Source organism: Mus caroli, unplaced genomic scaffold, assembly GCF_978045245.1.
Source record: "Mus caroli unplaced genomic scaffold, Mus_caroli_1 scaffold_5, whole genome shotgun sequence".
In the NCBI taxonomy this organism is placed as follows: Eukaryota; Metazoa; Chordata; class Mammalia; order Rodentia; family Muridae; genus Mus; species Mus caroli.
This window is the reverse complement of record NW_028227260.1, coordinates 81,625,815-81,648,004: the sequence shown is the minus strand read 5'-3', so window position 1 is coordinate 81,648,004 and position 22,190 is coordinate 81,625,815. Positions and strand designations below refer to the sequence as shown.

At 35.2% G+C, this 22,190-nt stretch overlaps 1 protein-coding gene and 1 pseudogene across 3 annotated transcripts in view; both read right to left on the bottom strand.

Annotated features, from left to right (window-relative positions):
• Window positions 1-22,190, bottom strand: part of Il1rapl1 (interleukin 1 receptor accessory protein like 1) — a 1,382,089-nt gene that overhangs the window by 777,239 nt on the left and 582,660 nt on the right. The window lies entirely within an intron of this gene.
• On the bottom strand, window positions 4,483-5,413 carry LOC147004663 (developmental pluripotency-associated protein 4 pseudogene; annotated as a pseudogene).

Genomic DNA, 22,190 nt, shown 5'->3' with positions numbered 1-22,190 from the left:
GGAGCATCAGGGAGCTAAAATGGAGATACCCTTTTGCAGTGAAGTAACTACAGGTCAAATGTTTGACTATAGAGTTTTTAATATTTAGTATTTAGAATATTTTAGTATATAAACTGCCGAGATTTTAAATGCTGTTTCTAAAAGGCCCTAAACACCATCAGTGAAAAAAGAGTTAATTACATAATTTAATACTTTTTCAATTTTTCTTTTCATTCCCTGCCCTCTAGCCATGACAAATCCAAAACCCAACTTAGATGTATACAAAAATAGGTGTCAAAGTGCAGGGCAAAGAGAGAAAGATAAAACTAAACCATATCTCTAATTTCCTGACTGTAAATTTTCAGTTTGTCTCTGGATCAGGCTGAGAGGGACATACATAGACGGAGACTTCCATTGAACAGGCTTAAAGTTATGATTGCTCTTAGACATATACATTACTGTAAAAAGCAGTTTATCTTTTGAACACGACTCAAATTATCACAAGATGTTCATAAAAATTCTAAGAGAATCTAAGAAGCAATGGCCTCAAAAAGCTAGTAGATAAGAAGCTTGATTTATTAGTATGTCATATTAATAGTGTTTATTGTAATGGTATAATCATTAAGTCATTACTTTAGTTATTACTTTAAGCAAAATTTAGCTACATAAAAATTGAGCATATTTAACCTTGTTCAGTGACATGTGTAAACAAAAGCATATACAATTTAGTTTACCAAAATATTGACATGAGTTTCATATTGATATGCGCCTCTGTGTTGAATTTTATATATTTTAAATTATCAATTTCACAGATACTGATCAATAGAAATGTATGTACTCTTATTACTATATCAAATATCATTTTAATTGAATTGCAAAGTTTTTAATTATGCATGGCATGATTTGAGACTTAAGTTTATATGTATTATAGAGAGTATCTGTGCAGCTAATTGCAAAGAATATAGAGTCCTTTATTTGTTTTTTATTGGTTATTTTATTTAATTACATTTCAAATGTTGTCTGCCTTTCCATTTTCCCCTCCACAAGTCCCCATGCTCTCCTCCCTCCCCCTGCCTCTATGAGAGTGTTCCCCCAACCCATCCACTCATGCCTCAGCAGCCTAGAATTCCCTTATCCTGGGTCATAAAGCCTCCATAGGACCAAGGGGCTCCCCTCTCAGTGATGCCAGATAAGTAAACCTCTGCTACATATCCAGCTGGAGCCATGGGTACCCTCAATGTACTCTTTGGTTGGTGGTTTATTCCCTGAGAGTTTTGGGGGTTCAGGTTGGTTGATAATGTTATTCGTACTCTGAGGTTGCAACCCCCTTCAGCTCCTACAGTCTTTGTCCTAACTTCCTCATTGGGGTCCCGTGCTCTGTTCAATGTTTCACTGTGTACATCCACATCTGTATTTGTCTGGCTCTGGCAGAGATCTCAGGAGACAGCTATACTGGGCTCCTGTCAGGAAGCACTTCTTGGCATCAGCAACAGTGTCTGGTTTTAGTGTCAGCAGATGGGATGGATCCCTAGGTGGGTCAGTCTTTGTATGGCTTTTTCTTCAGTTTCTGCTCCACTCTTTGTCCCTGCATTTCCTTTTGACAGGAGGAATTCTGGATTAATATTTTAAGGTGGGTGGGTGGCCCCATCCCTCAACTGGGGGTCATGTCTAACCTCTGGATGTGTTTTCTACAAGTTCTCTCTCCCCTTTGTTGGGTATTGTGGCTAATATCCTTCCCGTTGGATCCTGGGAACATCTTGGGTCCCTGCCATCTGGGACTTTCTGGTGGCTACCCTGAGTCCCCCCTCCCCCACTGCTACACACCTCTTTCAAATCCCTGACACTCTGTACTCCCCCCCCATCTCCTACCATATCTAAACTATCTTCCCCTTTTCCCTTACCCTCCTCTCTCCCTCCCAGATCCCTCTCTCCCTCTACTTTCAGAGGTTATTCTCTTCCCCCTACTGAGTAGGACTCTAGCATCCACACTTTGTTATGATCTTCCTTCTTCTTGGGTTTCATATGGTCTGTGAGGTGTATCGTGATTATTCTGAGCTACTTTTTGGCTAATATTCACTTATCAGTGAGTGTATATACTATGTGTGTTCTTTTGTGATGGGGTTACCTCAATCAGGATGATATTTTCTAGATCCATCCATTTGTCTAAGGACTTCATGAATTCATTGTTTTAATAGCTGAGTAGTGCTCCACTGTGTAAATGTACCACATTTTCTGTATCCAATCCTCTGTTGAGGGACATCTGGGTTGTTTCCAGCTTCTGTCTATGATAAATAAGGCTGCTATGAACATATATGCATTCTAGAGAGTATCAGTGCCCCTAATTTTAAGGTATATAGAGTTAATTTTTTGCTTGGCAACAGATCTAAATAATTTGGTCTTCTGTAATCCATTTCAATTAGAGAAGAATAGTCATCTATGGAACAGTATATAAGTGAACATGATGCAAGTTGTTAAATTGATATGGTATTGTCATATTTATAAAAGTTTGGTATGAAATTTATCATTCTTTCATTAGAGGAGACGTTTGAATTAATGCTGAAACTATAAGCATAAATCATGAATGGTTCTTAATTGACAAAATAAATTTTCATGATGATCATTCTAATCTATAGAGATCAGTACTAACTATAGTTCATAATTATGGTTCAACACATATTTACATCAGTTAATAAGAATCTGTTATACTTTCCAGGAATGAGAAGTATTTTTTAAGCTCTGTCTTACAAAGATGGATCTATATTTGACTATATGATTAGACAACTACATGGTGATTAGTATATCCCCTAGCCTGTTCTAATTGATTTACTAGTTTGTTTGTTTTTTTTTTTAAATTCAACCTCAAATACATTCAATTAAACTTAATATCAACCTATATTTTAAAGTAACCTTTATTCTCTAGATGTAATTGTTGTCTGGGCAGTTTACTACTGAATAGGTCCAACCTTTGTAGATCTTTCTGAACTCTGCATGGCTAGTTAAATTCATCTGTTCTGGCTCATAATTCTTCTCATGGATGACTGATTCAAACGGGCATCTCTTTGATTTTCACTGAATTGTACTCCCTGGAAAACCTGGCTCTGAATTTCAAAAACTAAACTACACTGACTGCATTGACCATATTGACTGTAAGAACTGCAGGAAACTGAAGTCTATTGCATTGCCTGAACTCAACTGACCTGCACTCACTGAACTCCGTTCCTAACTCACTCTGCTCCCATCTGTTCTGAGAGTTGGGTGTATCCTATCAGTGACTCATTCTGTTAAATCTTTTTCTGATTCATCACTTTACCTGCCTCTCAATTAGACGTCATTTTCAAATATGACTGCTTCCTTCTACAAACTAACTTTACCTTTGTTGTTAGGAATTAAAGATGTATATTAAGGGAATGTTTGTATTCTAGCCAGATGCTTTTGTAATCCAGGGTATGTATGCATTCTGACCAGATCATATCTTTGGATTTGATCCCTTGCCAGAGCACCTGTGTTGTTGGATTATAATTCCTCTACATATATGGCTATTAAAATAATATCTCTGTGAAAGTCAGCAAAGATTGATACTCAATGCAAAGAAAATGACAGAGTGAATATATAGAGCTGCCCATTACATAACCTTTTAATGCTCACAAAGTACTTTTGAAAATTATACAGGAAATATTACACTGACCTCATATTTCACCAAATTGTGAACATACATGCAAATCCCTCTATATTGCATGTCCATCAGAACATATATCTTATTGTACTAAAACAGTAATAATAGAGAGCATTTTTGTTTGTAATACTTTACAACAGAAAACAAACCCAAATACTAAACACTAACAACATAATACAACCCAGGGAAATGGACATGCAACTATGTCTTAGATGCACAAGCTAAGCTTTACTGTTGCCCACTGAACTAGCTATAGCCCTTCTATGCTGAAGACAGGGAAAGCAACTGCTGTATCTGGAGATGTCATATTTCTGCCCCAGGAACTGCTTACAACAAAACAGATAGAAAATGTTTTTTGTTTGTTTGTTTTATTTTGTTTTGTTTTGTTTTAATCTTTACATAAGTTTAGGAGGCTGGCCGGGCAGTGGTGGCACACGCCTTTAATCCCAGCACTTGGGAGGCAGAGGCAGGTGGATTTCTGAGTTCTAGGCCAGCCTGGTCTACAAAGTAAGTTCCTGGACAGCCAGGGCTATACAGAGAAACCCTGTCTCGAAAAACAAAAAACAAAAAACAAAAAACAAAAAACAAACAAAAAAAAGTGTAGGAGGCCATTCCTAGTGTTCAGTCATCACAATAAACAGAAGTGCTCCTTTTGGTGTCCTCCCTGACTTTTTCCAAGGAACTTAAGCTTCAATAACTTATAATACTCCATAATTTCTGAGTGAGATGGGCACCTTCAAAGGCATAGATGTGGATTTCCATCATTCTCAATGTAAGCTGCAGCTTGGCAGCTTGGCATACCACTCCACAAGAGTTGGTGATGCCAGCAGCTAACCCAAACTTAAGAAATATGCCCTTTGTCCTTCAAGGCTCTTAGTTAAGACCTTGTTCCTCTGACCATACTAGGGGCACAGCATTTTGTCCTCTATGTGTGAGGGTTGAAATGTGTAAGCTGGAAGCATGAAGAGGGCAATTACTTTCCCTTTCTTCTCAGGTACCCAGGCTTGTCTGGCATGGAACTGCACCTCAACCCAACCACTTGAGATTGCAGGAAGGCTTTTCCCATGAACCACACACATTTCCCTCATAGGTCTCAGGTGAAGGTGTTGCATTGGAATACATTGTCTTGATACTTTTAGAATTGGCTGCAATTCTGGCCCAAGACATCAACACTGCATTGGAGGCAGTTGTAGTCACAACAGTGGTGCTGACTTCCTCATAAAACACAGGAGGTTCAGTCAGGACAGGTACAGCTCCTCTGGTATGGGGACCATTTCAAGAGGAACTGTCACCTAAGACTTCCACCCTGCCCCCACTCCTCTCTCTCTCTCTCTCTCTCTCTCTCTCTCTCTCTCTCTCTCTGTTCTGGGAAAGCCCCTGCAAGGAGTCATTTGTAAGCATCTACTTATCTACTTTCTGGACTTGGCTGCTCAACTTTATCTCATGGTACCATGCCTGCAAACATCTCAGATGAATCAAGTTCACTGGGGGCAGATGTTCTGGAAAAGGAGGAACTGGTACCTTTCTAAGAGTTGGTTCTGGAGTCTCAGTATCTTGTGCTTTCTCTTTTGGTTTACAGCTGACATCTTTCACTGGCTTTCGTTGCTGTTGTTGTTTGTTGCTCTTGCTTGTTGCTGTTGTCTGTTTTGTTTTTCTCCCTTTGTCTGGATCTTCAGCAAATGTGCTTGATTGACTAGACATCTGGCATTCTCCTTTCTTCCTTGACTTTTCTGTGCTCTTCTTGCTTCCAATCGTCTCCATTTTTGAGATTAGATGAAACCTCCAAAAAAGTTATTCTCTATCTCTCAGGTAGTGGCACAATGGATAACCCATCAGAAGATTGCAGGTTTGACTCCTGGCTGGCTCAATGGGACTGGTATTCCTTTATTTGCATCCCTTGCTAATCATCTCCCTATGCTCCTACAAACCTTTTATTAATATAAATGATCTACTGGGATTTCTAGAATCCGACTTTACCAAGTTTGTCTCAACCAATAGTGTAATTATTATGTGAATTAGTAAATATTCGATATATTTTAGAGATGGCAAATCTGAGGCTTTCAGTATTTATGTGATTTCTTTCTCTTTTTTCCATTTTTTTATTAGGTATTTAGCTCATTTACATTTCCAATGCTATACCAAAAGTCCCCCATACCCCCCCACTCCCCTACCCACCCACTCCCCCTTTTTGGCCCTGGCATTCCCCTGTATTGGGGCATATAAAGTTTGCAAGTCCAATGGGCCTCTCTTTCTAGTGATGGCTGATTAGGCCATCTTTTGATATATATGCAGCTAGAGACAAGAGCTCCGGGGTACTGGTTAGTTCATATTGTTGTTCCACCTATAGGGTTGCAGTTCCCTTTAGTTCCTTGGGTGCTTTCTTTAGCTCCTCCATTGGGGGCCCTGTGATCCATTCCATAGCTGATTGTGAGCATCCACTTCTGTGTTTGCTAGGCCCTGGCATAGTCTCACAAGAGACAGCTATATCTGGGTCTTATGTGGTTTCTTAGTTTTTAACAGAGAACCAGTGATAGAGTTAAAATAAAATATATAAAATTCAAAATTAATTAGGTGATTTATCATTTACATATTTGCATGTCTTTGGAGTTGTGTGTTCTATGTCTATATCATGGCATTATCATTTTTAAGAATATTAATTTTCATTTTTGAGTATGAGTATTAGTCTTATATACATATGTACAACATGTATGTCTATAACCTATGGAGGAGTAAAGTAACTAAAGTAATCAGATCTTCTGTAACTGGATGAGAGCATTGTGAACTGCCATGCATGTCAGGTGAACAGAGCAGCAAGCTCAATTCAATCTCTCTAGTCTTTATGTTTTCATTTTCATGGAAATTATGAGTTGGATAATAAATAAAATAGAGTGATGAAAGCACATCCCTCACATGTGATCCTGAACCCTCACATCACCGTCTTCACATCCCCATCTGCATCCTGGCTCCTTCCCAGTTCCTTCCCTCCATCTACCTCCTATGACTATTTTATTCCCCCTTCTAAGTGAGATTCAAGGTTCCTTGATTGGGCCATCCTTCTTGTTTAGCTGTGGAGTATAACATGGCACCTGTTTTGATTTACAAAATTGATTTCCAAAGTGTTTGTACAAGTTTGTACTCTCACCAGCAATGAAGTGTTCTCTTTGGTCCATATCCTCTCTAGCATGTCCTATCTTTCTAAATGGCTATGAAAATGAATGGAAACCTGCAACTGACAGGGGTGAAGAGGTGAGGAAGGCATTTCTAGGATGAGGCAGAGACCTTGAATAAGGGATGCACCCAAAATTCAATAGTGGTTACCTAAGCTGTGACTCAAAATATTGGGGATATGGAACTTGAATAGGCTACCTCCTGTAGCCAGGAAGGAACCCCAGTGGAGTAATGGAGATACCAACCTACCAAGAAAACTTTTAACCCCAAATGCATCCTATCTACAAGAAATGCAGGCACAGGGGCATTGGAGCAGAGACAGAGGGAATGTCCAATCAATAACTGGCTCAACATGAGATCCATCCCATGGGGAAGCACCAATCCCTGACACCATTAATGATATTCTGTTATGCTTGCAGACAGAAGCATGTTATACTCTGATAGGCTCCACCCAACAACCGACTCAGACAAATACAGGAACTCACAGCCAAACAGTGGATGTAGTTTTGGGACTCTTATGGGAGAATTCGAGGAAGGATTGTGGGCCCCAAAAGGAGATAGAGATTCCACAGTAAGACCAGCAGAGTCAACTAACCTGGTCCCTTGGCATGCTCACAGCCTGATCCACCAACCAAAGAACATACACAGGCTTGAACTAGGCCTCCCTGCACATATTTAGTAGATGTACAGCTTGGTCTATTGTAGGAGGGGATGACCAGGAGGGGAGCCAGTAAGCTGGATGTAAAGTGAATATGCAAAATATTAAATTAAATTAAAAATAAGAACATACATTTCTTTACTTCAAAATTTGATAGTGTAATGGAAAAACTAAGATACTAAGCATGATTTCAGTTTTAATATTTGTTGTAATTATATCTTAAAATAAAAAATAACTGAACCAATAAAAAACATATAAAAACAAATAACTGGATGAATTCCAGAATGTCAGCTTCTTGTCTTGTAAAAGTTTTTTCTTTTTCACATGGGGTACCATGGGGTGACCTGCAGAGCATTCTTTTTATAATGACTGGGAATTATACTAGACCATAAACCATCAATGGAGTTAATTGATACAAAAAAAGCTCCTAAATTCATAGGGAAATTGGAGACCTTAGTGCTAAACATCTAAAAAAAAGTTCAAAAACCATCCTTGTTTCTCTTTCATATTTACAGGTAGCAATGAGATAATTCTACCTTCTAAATAGGAAATGCTGAAATTATTGAAAAGATGTATGAATTTATTTCATATGAAAATATAGCTTTTAGGAAATTTTATATCACATGGAGTATTATATATTTATTAAGGTAATAAAAGAATATAAAATGAAAGAAAATATAATGAGGAATGGGAGCTAATATTTAAGAGTATTACATGCTGTTTTAAATCTGCTTAATAGGTTTTTTCATAATGCCTTCATAAGAGAACACAAATAAATATTATTTTCACTAGCCAAATGGTGCTGTAAATGAGACCCAGTGATATAAAAGAGATTACCAAACACTAGGGAGCTAATATTCTCAGAAGAATAGATGTGTCTGACTCAATAATTCATGTTTGGAGTAGAGAACCAAACGGAAGGGATAAAGCATAATTATATAATTGTTGTCTTTGGGCCTCATAGTTTTATTAAGCCACTCATAATAAAAGCATTTCACAAGCAAAATAAATTCAAATTTCAAAAGGGGAAGGGCTTTGAGAGACATCATTATTACAATAGTGTATGCTTATACCCAAATATAGCACAACACAGTTCTTTAAAGATTCATAAAAATTTCATATTGCTACATGTTTTTCTTACACATACAATCCTATTCATTTTGGTCTCATTCTACACTAGATTTTTCTGTCATATCAATATTTTTATCAGTTCTAGTTTGAGAAATCACAGATAATTTATTACTCTCTATCCCTCTAGATCGACTTAAATCATTACAGAAAACGGGATTCAAAAATTTTAATGTGCACTAGGGGAAAAAAATCACAGTGGCAGTAATTATTGGTAATTAAATGCTTTTAAAATTAGGAAGATAAATATAGTACTATCCTGCCAGTCAAATTCCTAAGAGTCAAAAAAGAAGAGTCATGCAGGGATTGCTTAAAGAGATGGTGGTTTGTTGTTTTTGTTTTTGTTTTTGTAATGACAGTTGGAAAGAAAATTATTCCAACCACAATAGTTGAGGCTTTAAACAGTATGTTCTCCTGAAGATGCTTTTATAATTTGGGTGGAAGGTGAGTGACTCACCATATACTGGAACTTATTTTGCCTTTACAAATAGAGGAACATGAATATGAACTACATTTCGATAGTAGCATTTGGCACAATTTCGTACAAAGTATAAAGTTGGATAACTCAGAGTCTTCAGATAGAACCATACGTTATTACAAAAAGTAAAAAAAAAAAAAAGGCAATGAAATGATTTCTAATGATATTCTGCTATATTCATAGATCAGTGTCTAGCTCAATTACCATAGGAAAGGTTTCCTCCAGCAACTGATAAGAGTAGATTCAGAGATGCACAGCCCATCATTAGGTGGAGCTCAGCTAATCCTACAGAAGATGGGGAGGAAAGATTATAGAATCTTGAGGGGTTCAGGACAGAGGGAAATCATGGCACACAAAATCAATGAAAAAGAACTGAAAGGGACTAATGAATCCTGAAGTAAGTAAGTAAGAAGTAAGTAAGTAAGCATACATGGATTTGCTATCGGTTCTCTGAATACATGTTACAGTTGATACCTTTGTGTTCTCGTGGGAATCCTTACAGTGGGATTCAGCAGTATCTCTGACTCTTTAACTTGTTCTTGGGACCCTTTTCTTCCTACTGGGTTGTCTCATCCAGCCTTGCTATTAGGGTTAGTGTCTAATCTTATTGTATCTTGTTATGTCATGTTTGGTTGGTATCCCTGGGACACCTTCTCTTTTACAAAGGGAAATGGAATCCTCTTCTGAGGATCTGGGAGAGATCAGAAGTTGGGGCTACTGGGGGGAGATGAGGAAGGGGAAAATGTGTTCAAAATATAATATGTAATAGAAGAAAAAATTTTTAAGAACACCATTCACATACAATTTAAAAACAATCTCAACAAGGTAGCTTAGATATGTTTTTCAGAAATGAAAAAGTTTGTTTCCCGTGTGTGTGTGTGTGTGTGTGTGTGTGTGTGTGTGTGTGTGTGTGTGTGTGTGTGTGTGTGTTGTTTCCAAGTCCATGCTACTTAACTCTAGGATATTTGTACTGGAATTAAAATTTTCTCCTAATAAAACATACTAGAATCTAAATAGCAGTTAAATCAAATAGTATGATTATAAAAATTGTAGAAGATGTGAGATAAGCTGGCAGCATGAGGCTAATAATACATTTAATGCAAAAAAGGTGTTAGGTGAGAAATGTCCATGAGTATCTCATCTACATTTAAGTCTGGAAGGCAGAGACACTTTGTCATAGATTAGCTTCTTAAAGACTTTGTTTGTCAGACAGCTTAGAGAAAAACAATTCAGAGGCTTCTTCTGGAGCAACTTGTAAATGTAACTATGTTTACAGTTTAATAGAGATTTGACTTCTTTGATGTTTGGGATCCTCTCCTGTCTTACAACCCATTGTGCTAAACTATAACTTCTGGTCTTTAATGCTGTAGTGTGGGAAGTGGAGCTTGTGAAATTATTATCATAGCACACCTTTGTCTGACGTACTAATGTGTGTTATGTGCCAGTACTCATGAACTTAAGGTATTTTATATTGTCAAATTTCAAGTAGGGACAAATTTTAGACTTGTCATAATTATAGTCAGGCTTTTGAAATTACGATGTTTTCAAAAGAACATTCGTTCTTTCTTCATTACATACAAGGCAGCAAACAGTCGAGACTGCAATTGAAAACACTGGGATGACTAAATAATTTCATTGCTCTAGAGCAAAATTCAAATCCCAATTCCCATTTTTTAACAAAAATCACTTGTTTGTTAAACACTGACTTGCTTAAATATTAAATGATTTTAGAATTTTGCTCATAAATCAAAGATACAGTATAATATACTAGTGCTTTAATAATCAATGAATAATATTATAATTATTAATTATAATAAATAATTTTATTAAAGATGTCACTAAATATTAGTATATTTTAGTTCACATGCTCTTTTCTTAGTTATTATGTGCTCCTTACCTATCCTTCCCTACTTCCTTTATTTTTTATTTTTTTGTTAAAGCTAGTCTTATTCCAAATAAGCACATGGAGTCTTTTCTTGCTATCATTGCTGTGATACTTAAGTGCATCTAATGAAAGTCATTTCTCTTTCTTTATACTGGCCATACAATTTATATTACCAAGCAATCAAATTCTTCCTTAGAACTTTAGAGCCATATCTGTTCTATAAAATTAAAAATCACCCTCATGTCAAAGTTAGTAATTAAATGATTTTTGTGACATGCTACGAGTGGCATGAATGGTATTTATAGTATGCTTCCTAATTGTAGAGCACTATATATTGAAAAATAAACCAAGGAAATTTGAGACCTTATTGTGATATATTTCAGTGAACATTTACTGCCATCTAGGTATTATGTTCATTAATTTATTATTATGACACCCCCTGAAATTACTTATATGTTTAGTTCCATTTTATATCTAAAGAAAGCTTAACAAAGGTAATGTCCCCTAACATACAGCAGTTTAATGATAAACTAGTTTTAGTAGCTCGGCCATCCATTTTCTCTTTAAGAAGCTAAAATGTAAGAATAAAGATCTCATTTGAAATTTACCAGTATGTTTATTTCTAAATAAAGCACTAAAGACTGTTTCCAGTTCATTAGAGTACTCTGTCATTGCATGACTGATATATGCAAACTTTTAGTGACTCACTTGACAAAAGCTTTCCCTAGAACACTGACATCTACAAATATATTTGAAAGATTAAGTTACTCATGATCATATAAAAAAGTACCATTTAAAATTATAAAGATGTCAGTTTCATACTGTATCACAACTAACTCTGTGAATACTTGATTACACCTTCAAGGAATTATAAAAATAACCTTGTCTTTGGTACCAAATAATACATTACATTCAGGCTAATAGAAATTTGTCTTTATAATTTATATTGACTTAAATACATTATTATATTTGGTGTTCCACAAGATCCTCATTCAAACTCTAAGAAGAATAAAAAGAACATAAGAATGTCAATGGTCAAAATGTAATTTTAGTATCCAGTGGTATTCTGCAGAAGCCTGGTAAATTGTGTCATAAAAAAGAAAGTAGATTTTTGCCAGATAATTATGAAAATGTCCTTTCTTACACATTAAATCATGGACTATTATGTGTAAAATATCATCATATGAGTGCAGATAACAGTGGTTAATTGAATTCATTCATCAATACTTTTTAAAGCTTATAACACTATGAGACATTTTTTTTCTGAAAACACTAATAAAATGTGATGAATTCTGTCTAGTCATGTGTCATCTAGACATGTAAACACAATTGTTAACACATGATCACAATAGTTTTCACTTCAAAATAGAGTTATACAAACTTGAAATAAGTACATAAATAAAAGCATGAGTTTTATTTAGTGAGTCAAATCACAAATGTTCATTGAATTAAACTCTTCAAAATTATCAAGATCTTAAAACAGAAATGAAAGTAAAAGGACTGAGTGTAGAGGGAATCCTATAATCTTGTAAAATCACATAATTATGGTGAACGTTTGGACCAGATGGCTGGGAACGTGGTGAATTTTCAAAGGTAGAAATGGTGAGAAAGTCAAAGGTATATCTTGGAAATTCCTAGCCCTCCAGTTTATCCTATGGAAATTTAGAAGGCATGGGGATTTTTTAAACAAGTAAATTAGAGAATCTGTTTTAAATTTAGCATAAAATTATATAATAATCCAAATTGGAAGGTATGTAATTTGAAAAATGGGAAAATGCTAGACGCAAATCTTAATTCATAAGGAAGCTGATTGGACACTAAGATAGAAGAGGGCCAGAATTAGGTTAGAATTTCGACCCCTAGCTTACTTAAAAATATTTGGTTTTATTATTCTTCTGTTGTCCTATTAATTGGAATTCTAAAATTCGGTTGTTGGGACATGTAAATATTTATATAAAATAACTTGTATATATCATCAGCTATGCTAATTGCTGTTACAATTAATATTTAAAAAGAGCACAAGTATGAGGTAAAAATCACACAGTTCTTACAGATACCTCTACATCATGTTATCCACTCTGTACCAATTTTGTGGTTTTAAGTATCAATTAAAAGGAGCTAAAGGGATCTGCAACCCTATAGGTGGAACAACAATGTGAACTAACCAGTACCCCCAGAGCTGATATCTCTAGCTGCATATGTAGCAGAAGATGGCCTAGTTGGCCATCATCGGGAGGAAAGGCCCTTGGTCTTGCGAAGATCATATGCCCCAGTACATGGGAATGCCAGGGCCAGGAAGTGGGAGTGGGTGGGTTGGGGAGCAGGGTTGGGGGAGGGTATAGGGGACTTTCAGGATAGCATTTGAAATGTAAATGATGAAATATCTAATAAAAATATTTAATAAAAATTCAACCCAAACTAATTTTCTTAACTACTGAAGTTGAAAATCTAAAATGGTTAGGAAGGGAATGTATTCCACTGGTAACTACCCAAGCGATCTAACTGAAACTGGGTGGACAATTATGAGTAAATGTCGCACTTCAAGATATTTAACTTAGGATACATGCAAAACCACCTTCTAATTTATATGGCAACATCTACCAGATCTGAGATATAGCATAAGGTCATATTTGAAAATTATTCATTTTGCTATCATAGAGCATATATTATAAAATTTGTGTAATATCTTGGCAGTTTCCATTTGAGAAATCACTGTCCCCTAATCTCTGTAATGTTGAAAGATCTATGTGAAACTGAAGAAGAACGAAGACCAAAGTGTGGACACTTTGCACCTTCTTAGAATTGGGAACAAAACACCCATGGAAGGAGTTACAGAGACAAAGTTTGGAGCTGAGACAAAAGGATGGACCATTTAGAGACTGCCATATTCAGGGATCCATCCCATAATCAGCCTCCAAAGATGACACCATTGCATACACTAGCAAGAGTTTGCTGAAAGGACGCTGATATAGCTGTCTCTTGTGACACTAGTCTGGGGCCTAGCAAACACAGAAGTGGATGCTCACAATCAGCTATTGGATGGATCACAGGGCCCCCAATGGAGGAGCTGGAGAAAGTACCCAAGGATCTGCAACCCTATAGGTAGAACAATATTATGAACTAACCAGTACCCCAGAGCTCTTGACTCTAGATGCATATGTATCAAAAAATGGCCTAGTCGGGCATCACTGGAAAGAGAGGCCCATTGAACATGCAAACTTTATATGCCCCAGTACAGGGGAACGCCAGGGCCAAAAAGTGGGAATGGGTGGGTAGGGGAGTGGGGGGCAGGGTATGGGGGACTTTTTGGGATAGCATTGGAAATGTAATTGAGGAAAATATGTAATAAAAATATTTAAAATACAAAAATAGACATTTACAAATGTAGAAAATATTGTAATTTCATGAGTATTTAATATAACTCCATGTAATGTAAACAGTAAAATTCTTTATTTCCAGTTTACTGATTTTGTTTATATTTCAGAAGAAAATCTTATCTTGCTTTGATTTCATTGCAATTTTGCAAAAGTCACTTTTTTGTCCTTGTAGAAATCTTCCACTTTAGTCCTGCAACTTCTGGATTCCAGTCCTTAATGCCACATACCTGTCTGTAAATTGACCAATGCAAAGCTTTCTGCCTTGGATACTACATAAAGAAAAACCAATGAGTTTTGTCTACTTTAAGCAAGTGTCTTCAATCCAGATTAGGATTCCTTGACTATGTCTCTGACTTGATTGAATTCTGTGTTCAGGAGTAAATTCACTCTTCCATTACATATAAGCTTTAATGCTGCTCATTCTCAATGCTTATTGAATTTCCTTATCACTTAAGTCAATGGCTAAGGTGAACTCCAATGATTCTCAGTAGTAGGCAGATGGTAAAAATGCTATATCTACACTAGCATGTACGGGTCAAGGACACTGAAATAATTTAAAAAATCATCTCAAATTTGCTATTTCGTTGTGTGTGTGGCCTCATAGGTATTGGAATTAAAACTTTCTGATTTTTGACCTCTAATCTTCTTTCTTCAGAAACTACATATTTCCAAAAGATAGGGGTAACTTTTCTATCTGTGACCAGAAATGGTAGTTTTTTTTTTTTTTTAAAAAACACACATACATCCAGTTCTCTAGTAATAATAGAGTTTCCTAATCTTTTATTTTTATGTAATTCCACTGCATTGGAATTAGTGTAGACTCCACAGAGTAAGGGAAACATTTTATAAGACTTACCCATCAACAGGAAATACCAATCAGGATCTCAAGTTTTGAGTTCTACCTCTCACATACAGTATACATACCTGATTAGCAACAATACCTTCTTTGATTTTAATAATTTATTATAATGGATATTAGGAATTGAGAAGATATACCTATATGTTAAATATTTATTAGAAAGGATATTTCAAGAAATACAGATGAGGAGATTGATGGTGTATCTGTGGAGTAGGGCATGTGTGAACTGGCTTAGAGCTTTCACATTATCCCCAACACTCTTCTGCTAACTCTACATATTAAGTAATCCAGAAACTCCATGATCCCTACATCTGTAAATTTCAATGAAAGCTTTGTTTTACAGGCATGAAGAATAAATCATTGGACACTAGGGATCAATTTAATCTTCAGGGTTTTTTTTTTTTTCTGTCCTTAGTGGTTAGTTTGTAAAACTGAATGTTTTTTAAATTAATACTGAAGTTTTAATAACATGATTAGTTCTTCTAGAAACTAGTTCCAATTCTGAATCTATCAGTAAGTCATATCAGATGATATCAGATGCCTTATTGGCATACAGAAATAATTAAAATTGTTTTAGGCATTGTATAGAAAGAAATGAAGATGAAGACTAAATATGTGCTTCTTGTCTTAAAACACACTTATATAAAATGCTAAGTAATACAGGCATAATAAAGGAAATATCTTTGGCTTACATAATATGGATCAATTGATGAGGTGGGTTATATGAAAACAAGGAAAACAGCCTAATGGTGGTCCTATTGTTCCCATAAAAACAAAAACAAATTATTTTTTCTGGTACAAGCTTCATAAATTATATTCCAATATTACCTAGTCCAATGGGATAAAAATATTTAAATGTAAGTCTTGAGAGATGATTCAGTGGTTAAGAACACTTGTTGCTCTTATAGGAAAATTGGGCTCGATTCTTAACACCCAAATGGTGATTCACAATTTTCTTTAACTCCAGTTTCCTGAGGTATAATGCCATCCTCTGCTTAAACACACACACACACACACACACACACACACACACACACACACACACACACACACACACATGTAAGCAAAACATCACTGCTCATAAACTAAACATTGAAAATAAAATTTTAAATATATAAATGTTAATGCTAAGTGTAAATATACTTGTAGATTTTTTTGAGGTGCTGCATATAAAGCATTATTGCTCAAAGTTGTTTCTGTATTATAATTTTGTACCCATGGAAGCCAGAACATGACATCAAGTATACTGGAACTCTAGTTAGAGATGCTTGTAAACAATGATGTGGATACTGGAAATTAAGCTCAGTTCCTCTGGATAAACCACAAGTGCTTTTAATAAGGAAAGTACTTCTCCAGCCATAGCAATTGCTATTTTGAAGACAGAAGTTTTCCTTGTGCTAAGAACCATCTTTCTATTTTATTTTCTCCTCTGTGACATGGATTATTGAGTGGAACTTTCAAGCAAGGTCCTGATACAAAAGGATCAATGAAATTTTGAGTGATGGAAAGGTGTATTAATTGATATTTGTTTGTACTAACTTCTAAAAGCCAAAAGATTGTATTTATTAACATCCTTCTCCTCCTCAGCATCATCATCACCTCTACCATCTTCAGTGATGAAACCTAAGTTTGACTACTATTGTTCTGTTTCACAATTTATAGTTTCCAGACCAACAACAGCAGCTTCTTGACCACTGTTAAAAATCCAAATCCCTGAACCCTGACCTCAACTTTCTAAACTGTACATCTTAGAAAGGCTTTTAAGTGCAAGCTAAGATCTGAGAACCACTGTCAGCAGTAAGATACAATTCTCATTCCAAACAGTCAAGTAAGGATGCCTTACTCTAAGCCAATAATAAATTTCACTTATATTTTATTGTTATGTACAAGATATTAAAAAGTAAATTTAGAGATAAAGTTTGGAGCTGTGAAGAAAGGATGGACCATCTAAAGACTGCCATATCCAGGGATCCATCCCATAATCAGCTTCCAAACGCTGACACCATTGCATACACTAGCAAGATTTTGCTGAAAGGACCCAGATATAGCTGTCTCTTGTGAGACAATGCCGGGGCCTAGCAAACACAGAAGTGGATGCTCACAGTCAGCTATTGGATGGATCACAGGGCCTCCAATGGAGGAGCTAGAGAAAGTACCCAAGGAGCTAAAGGGAACTGCAACCCCATAGGTGGAACATTATTATGAACTAACCAGTACCCCAGAGCTCTTGACTCTAGCTGCATTTGTATCAAAAGATGGCCTAGTCGGCCATCACTGGAAAGAGAGGCCCATTGGACTTGCCAACTTCATATGCCCCAGTACAGGGGAATGCCAGGGCCAAGGGGTGGGGGTGGGTGGGTGGGGGACTGGGGGGGAGTGTATTGGGGACTTTTTGGATAGCATTAGAAATGTAATTGAGGAAAATACCTAATTTAAAAAAAAGTAAATTTAGATCAGCCTCTTTGATCTTTCAGCATTCCTTCTATTTGTGCTGTTGATAAGCAAAGCCAACAGTCCCTTCTTTGACAGGCTCTACAATCTAAGAGGATTTTAATGACTATGTTGTACCCATCTAGATAATTTGGGTTAATTTCAAGATCTCTAACCATATAGAAAGCCCTGTTTGCCATCTAAAATATTTAAGCTTAGGTTCTAATTATGTGTACAACTTTGGAGTAACATTATTAGGAATACTATGAAATATAAAATGAAGATCATTTAGGGAGAAAAATCTTACCAGGAAAATTAAATCAATTAACCATATTTATTCAATTTTTTTTACATTAAATGCTTTAGTTTAAACACATATGTATATGTGTGGTTAACACCATAATGTAAAGCAACTGCTGTCAAATGTCTGTCATTAACCATAGGTCTGAAAAGAACCACAGCGGTTTGTGAACATTTTGCATAATATAAAACATTCAGCTGTGAATAGTAGAAGATATTTGAGAGAAATTCAATATAATTGTAATGAGAAAAAATAAGCCATTAAGGGTGCTTACTGTAATTGTGATTATAATGGCATGATCTGGTAATGCAAGTAAAACAAATGACTTAAAACAACTCTACTATTTTTTCGATGAAAAAGAGTAAGCTAGCCTCAGTTTCACAGTCAGTCATGCAATATGCATTGCTATGTGTCCTACAATCAGGAGAACTGCTTTACCTCTCCCCTGCCCCACTTCTTCAATGAAGTGAAGTGAACTGTACAATCATATTTCTTTTCAGGCAGGAGGACATTCATACTGCCTGAAAGAGCCTTCCTCCCTCTGAGGCCAGTCTTCAGTTTATTTGTAAAACTGCGGAGGAGACTGATGAGTCAGTAACCATCAACACCATTTTATCCAAAGTCCAAGAACAAAGTATTGACTCATTTGAGAGCTCTAAAAAAGAAGTGTTTTATGGCTTTTGACAAACTCCTTTGCATCATTGTCCTCCCTCCCTCTGCATGCCAGTGACATTAATCAGTAGGCATCTGTTGGCCAGAAGAATCAGTGATTTTGGTGTAGTGGGATATAAGGCTCAAGTGTGGCCTTATTATCATCAGCTGCAATGTGAATCAAATAGATCTACTGTTGTAACTACTAGACTTTCTACTGTTTTCCAAATGCAGACCATTAGAAAGTAAAGAGAACACCTATTTATTGTCATCAGTAATTTAAGAAAAGTATCTTATTTACTTCTTTATATGGGTGATACCAGAAATTGCCAAAAAATGTATTGAAGCAGAGTTTTCTTCACTAAATGTTAAAATCAATTCTTTCTGTGTGAAAAATATTTTCTATGTATAAACCTCTTGCATCATTATGAAGGCTTTTTTGCATCCCTTAATAATAATCTCTGAGTAGATAGTGTAGAAATATGCATTCACAAATAACTCAGAGTATTTTAATAAACATGGGAATTTGAGGCCTACCACTAAACCACTATACTGGCAAAATATGTATAGTAAAAAGGGAGAAAATCAACCTCAAGCTAGTCACATTGGTTGGGTTTATCAACAAGCCCAAACATTCTCTGCTCCACATTCGATAGGAACTTAGTAAAAAGACAATGATGTATTAGCTCAGCATTTAATCAAGTATATGATCTCATGTCAAGCCCCACAGTTATTTTCTCATTTCCTCTCTAACCTGGGCCAATTTTGTATCTTTAATGAGAACGTGAAGAAAGTCACTCCTCCAAAATACTAATGACTTCAATGGCTTTTATCACAATTCCCTGATATTTTTCATCTGTTTTATTCCCAGTCACACATGCCTCAACAGACTTCAGTAGACTTTTCTGATAAACCTTTGTCTTCCTTACCATTTTACTACATTAGTGCCAACACTCAATTTGGCACTAAAGCAGCTAACTTGATAGAGATTTTGGCATGCATTAGAACTACAATTTGCTGCAGGACATTTTATTGAATAGTTTTGTAATAAGGACCAATAGTTTTGAGTCTTTAACAGATTCTCAGGTGATGCTGTTTTAGGCAAGGGACCATGTTTTAAGAATCACTGTTTTTCCAATGAACTGAAACTCATGATTATATTCTGGTATGGTACAATTCCTACTGCAAACACGCTCTGTAAGTGATATTTACCTATACATACAGAATATTAGATTATATTTACATTTTAAAACTTTAAGCCACACATATACCATATATATATATATATATATATATATATATACACATATTTTCTCATGCTGAAAAGAAACCATGAGTTCTAAAAAGCTCACATTATTAAAGATATCTTAAGATTACTATTGTTGAAGTGAATTACTGTTTTCAACACGGTAAACAATTTAAAATAAAATAAAACACATTATGAAAATGAGTTCACATTCTCTCAAGACTACATTTTACACACACATACACCAAAAGCCCATAATGGACACTCAAAATGACAGCAAACAAAAAAAGAGATTTTCCACTTTTCCTGACATTTAGGTCCATGGACATGATATTTAGTTTTACTTTTGGATAATTATTTCCCAGTATCTACAGTCCTAATTTTGTATAAATATCTGGTTTCTTTTTTTTTTTTTAAAGATTTATTCATTTATTATATGTAAGTACACTGTAGCTGTCTTCAGACACACCAGAAGAAGGCATCAGATCTTATTACAGATGGTTGTGAGGCACCATGTGGTTGCAGGGATTTGAATTCAGGACCTCTGGAAGAGTAGTCAGTGCTCTTAACTGCTGAGCCATCTCTTCAACCCCCAAATATCTGGTTTCATAGTGAATTTTCCTCTGGAAATTTTACCTCTGTTTATATATGATATATGCCATAATTGCTGATAACCAAAATGACTGTTGTCTTTATTTTTACCCCGTTGGGGAAATATAAGATACTATATTTTACATTTGTTAGTTTACTATATTTTACATTTGTTAATTTGCTCATGCTTGTAGTAGAATCAACAAAACATAATTTTTATGAAATTGTATTGATCATGAATGATTTATTTTCTTTAACTTTATAAAATAATCACAAGATAATCTGTACTATTTAATGTTAATGTAAGAAATCTAACACCCATTTTACATTTAAAAGTATAAGGAACTGTTATGTGATAAGTCACTCATAAAGACATGCATTTTACTTTTATTACCAGTGATCTTTAAATTTCATTTTATTCTCAATATATTGGCTCTAACATTCTACAGCTGAATGCAAACTACCACAAAATTAAAATCATGGCCATCAGTTGGTTAATAAAATTCTCACTATTTTGATTAAATTGAACACAATTGAAATTGTATCTTCAAAAGTCTAAAACCTAGTTAATTTTGACTTATAATATTTTTATTTATTTGGAAAAATATAATAAAATTCATAAGTATTTTTAGCCTAAAGCAATGGAAGTAACCATGGGACATTTTTAATAATATGTCTCCCGAAGGCCTCTGAGCTTAAACAAACATTAGCATAGCTCTAATACCAAAAGTAATGATGTGATCTAACAGCTTTCAAAGATATTGTATGACGACGTTAGATTATGGGTTTATTTAGGAACCCGTAGTTTTTCAAACTTTATTTCTATTATATTTTTAGGAATTATTTAAAATAATACATAAAAAATAAATATTTAATGGCATAAGACTATATTTCACTTATGTATAAATTGCTCATGAATTAAATTAACCTGGGTTATAAATGTAGCTTAGTCAGTGGTAGTGTAGTTCCCCCATTGTGAGAGAGCTTGTGTTCCATTTCTATCACACATAAATAAATGGCGATAAAAAATAAGGTTAAGCAGAACAAGGTTTGTGGCATGCTTTGTGGTAAAACTTTTAAAATTCTTTTGTTTACTTTTTAAAATGTATATCATTTCACTTCCATCATTATCATGCTGTCTTAAATTGCAATAAAAACCTGTGTATCACTCATTTCTACATTTATATTGATCATTCAGTAGTCAAGTTTCCTATTCCACCAGTACAGGAAAACATAAATCAATTCATAAAGCATTTGTGTAATCTGAAATCACATAGTAACTTTGGACAACTAAAATGCAAAGAGAAAAATAGAAAAATATGATTGCAAGTCATATCAAATACCAGCCTTCAACTTCATATCAAGTCTATGTCAAATTCCCTTAGCAATCCTAAACAATCTATCTTTCCACTGTCTTTCTGAAAAATAATGAGATTCATAAGTTGTATCTGCTTTTTCTTGGTCAGATAAGGAATGTCCTCAGGGGCAATGCAAGAGGAAATCAGTGGTGCTTGTTTTTAAATAGACATGTATCTTAGAGAACGTGAACTGAATTTTACATGTATTTTATAGAGATGGACCAGTGCATCTTGACTATGTTAAGGACAAAACATATATTTTAATATTGACAGACCCACAAAAATCAACCACAAATTCTAAACAGTTTGTACTTTCCAATTGTTTAATGAATCATTTTTAACCTCTACAGAATCTTCTTCTATCAGTAGTGTCAGCTTGTAATTTTATTAAATTCTTCACAAAATTTA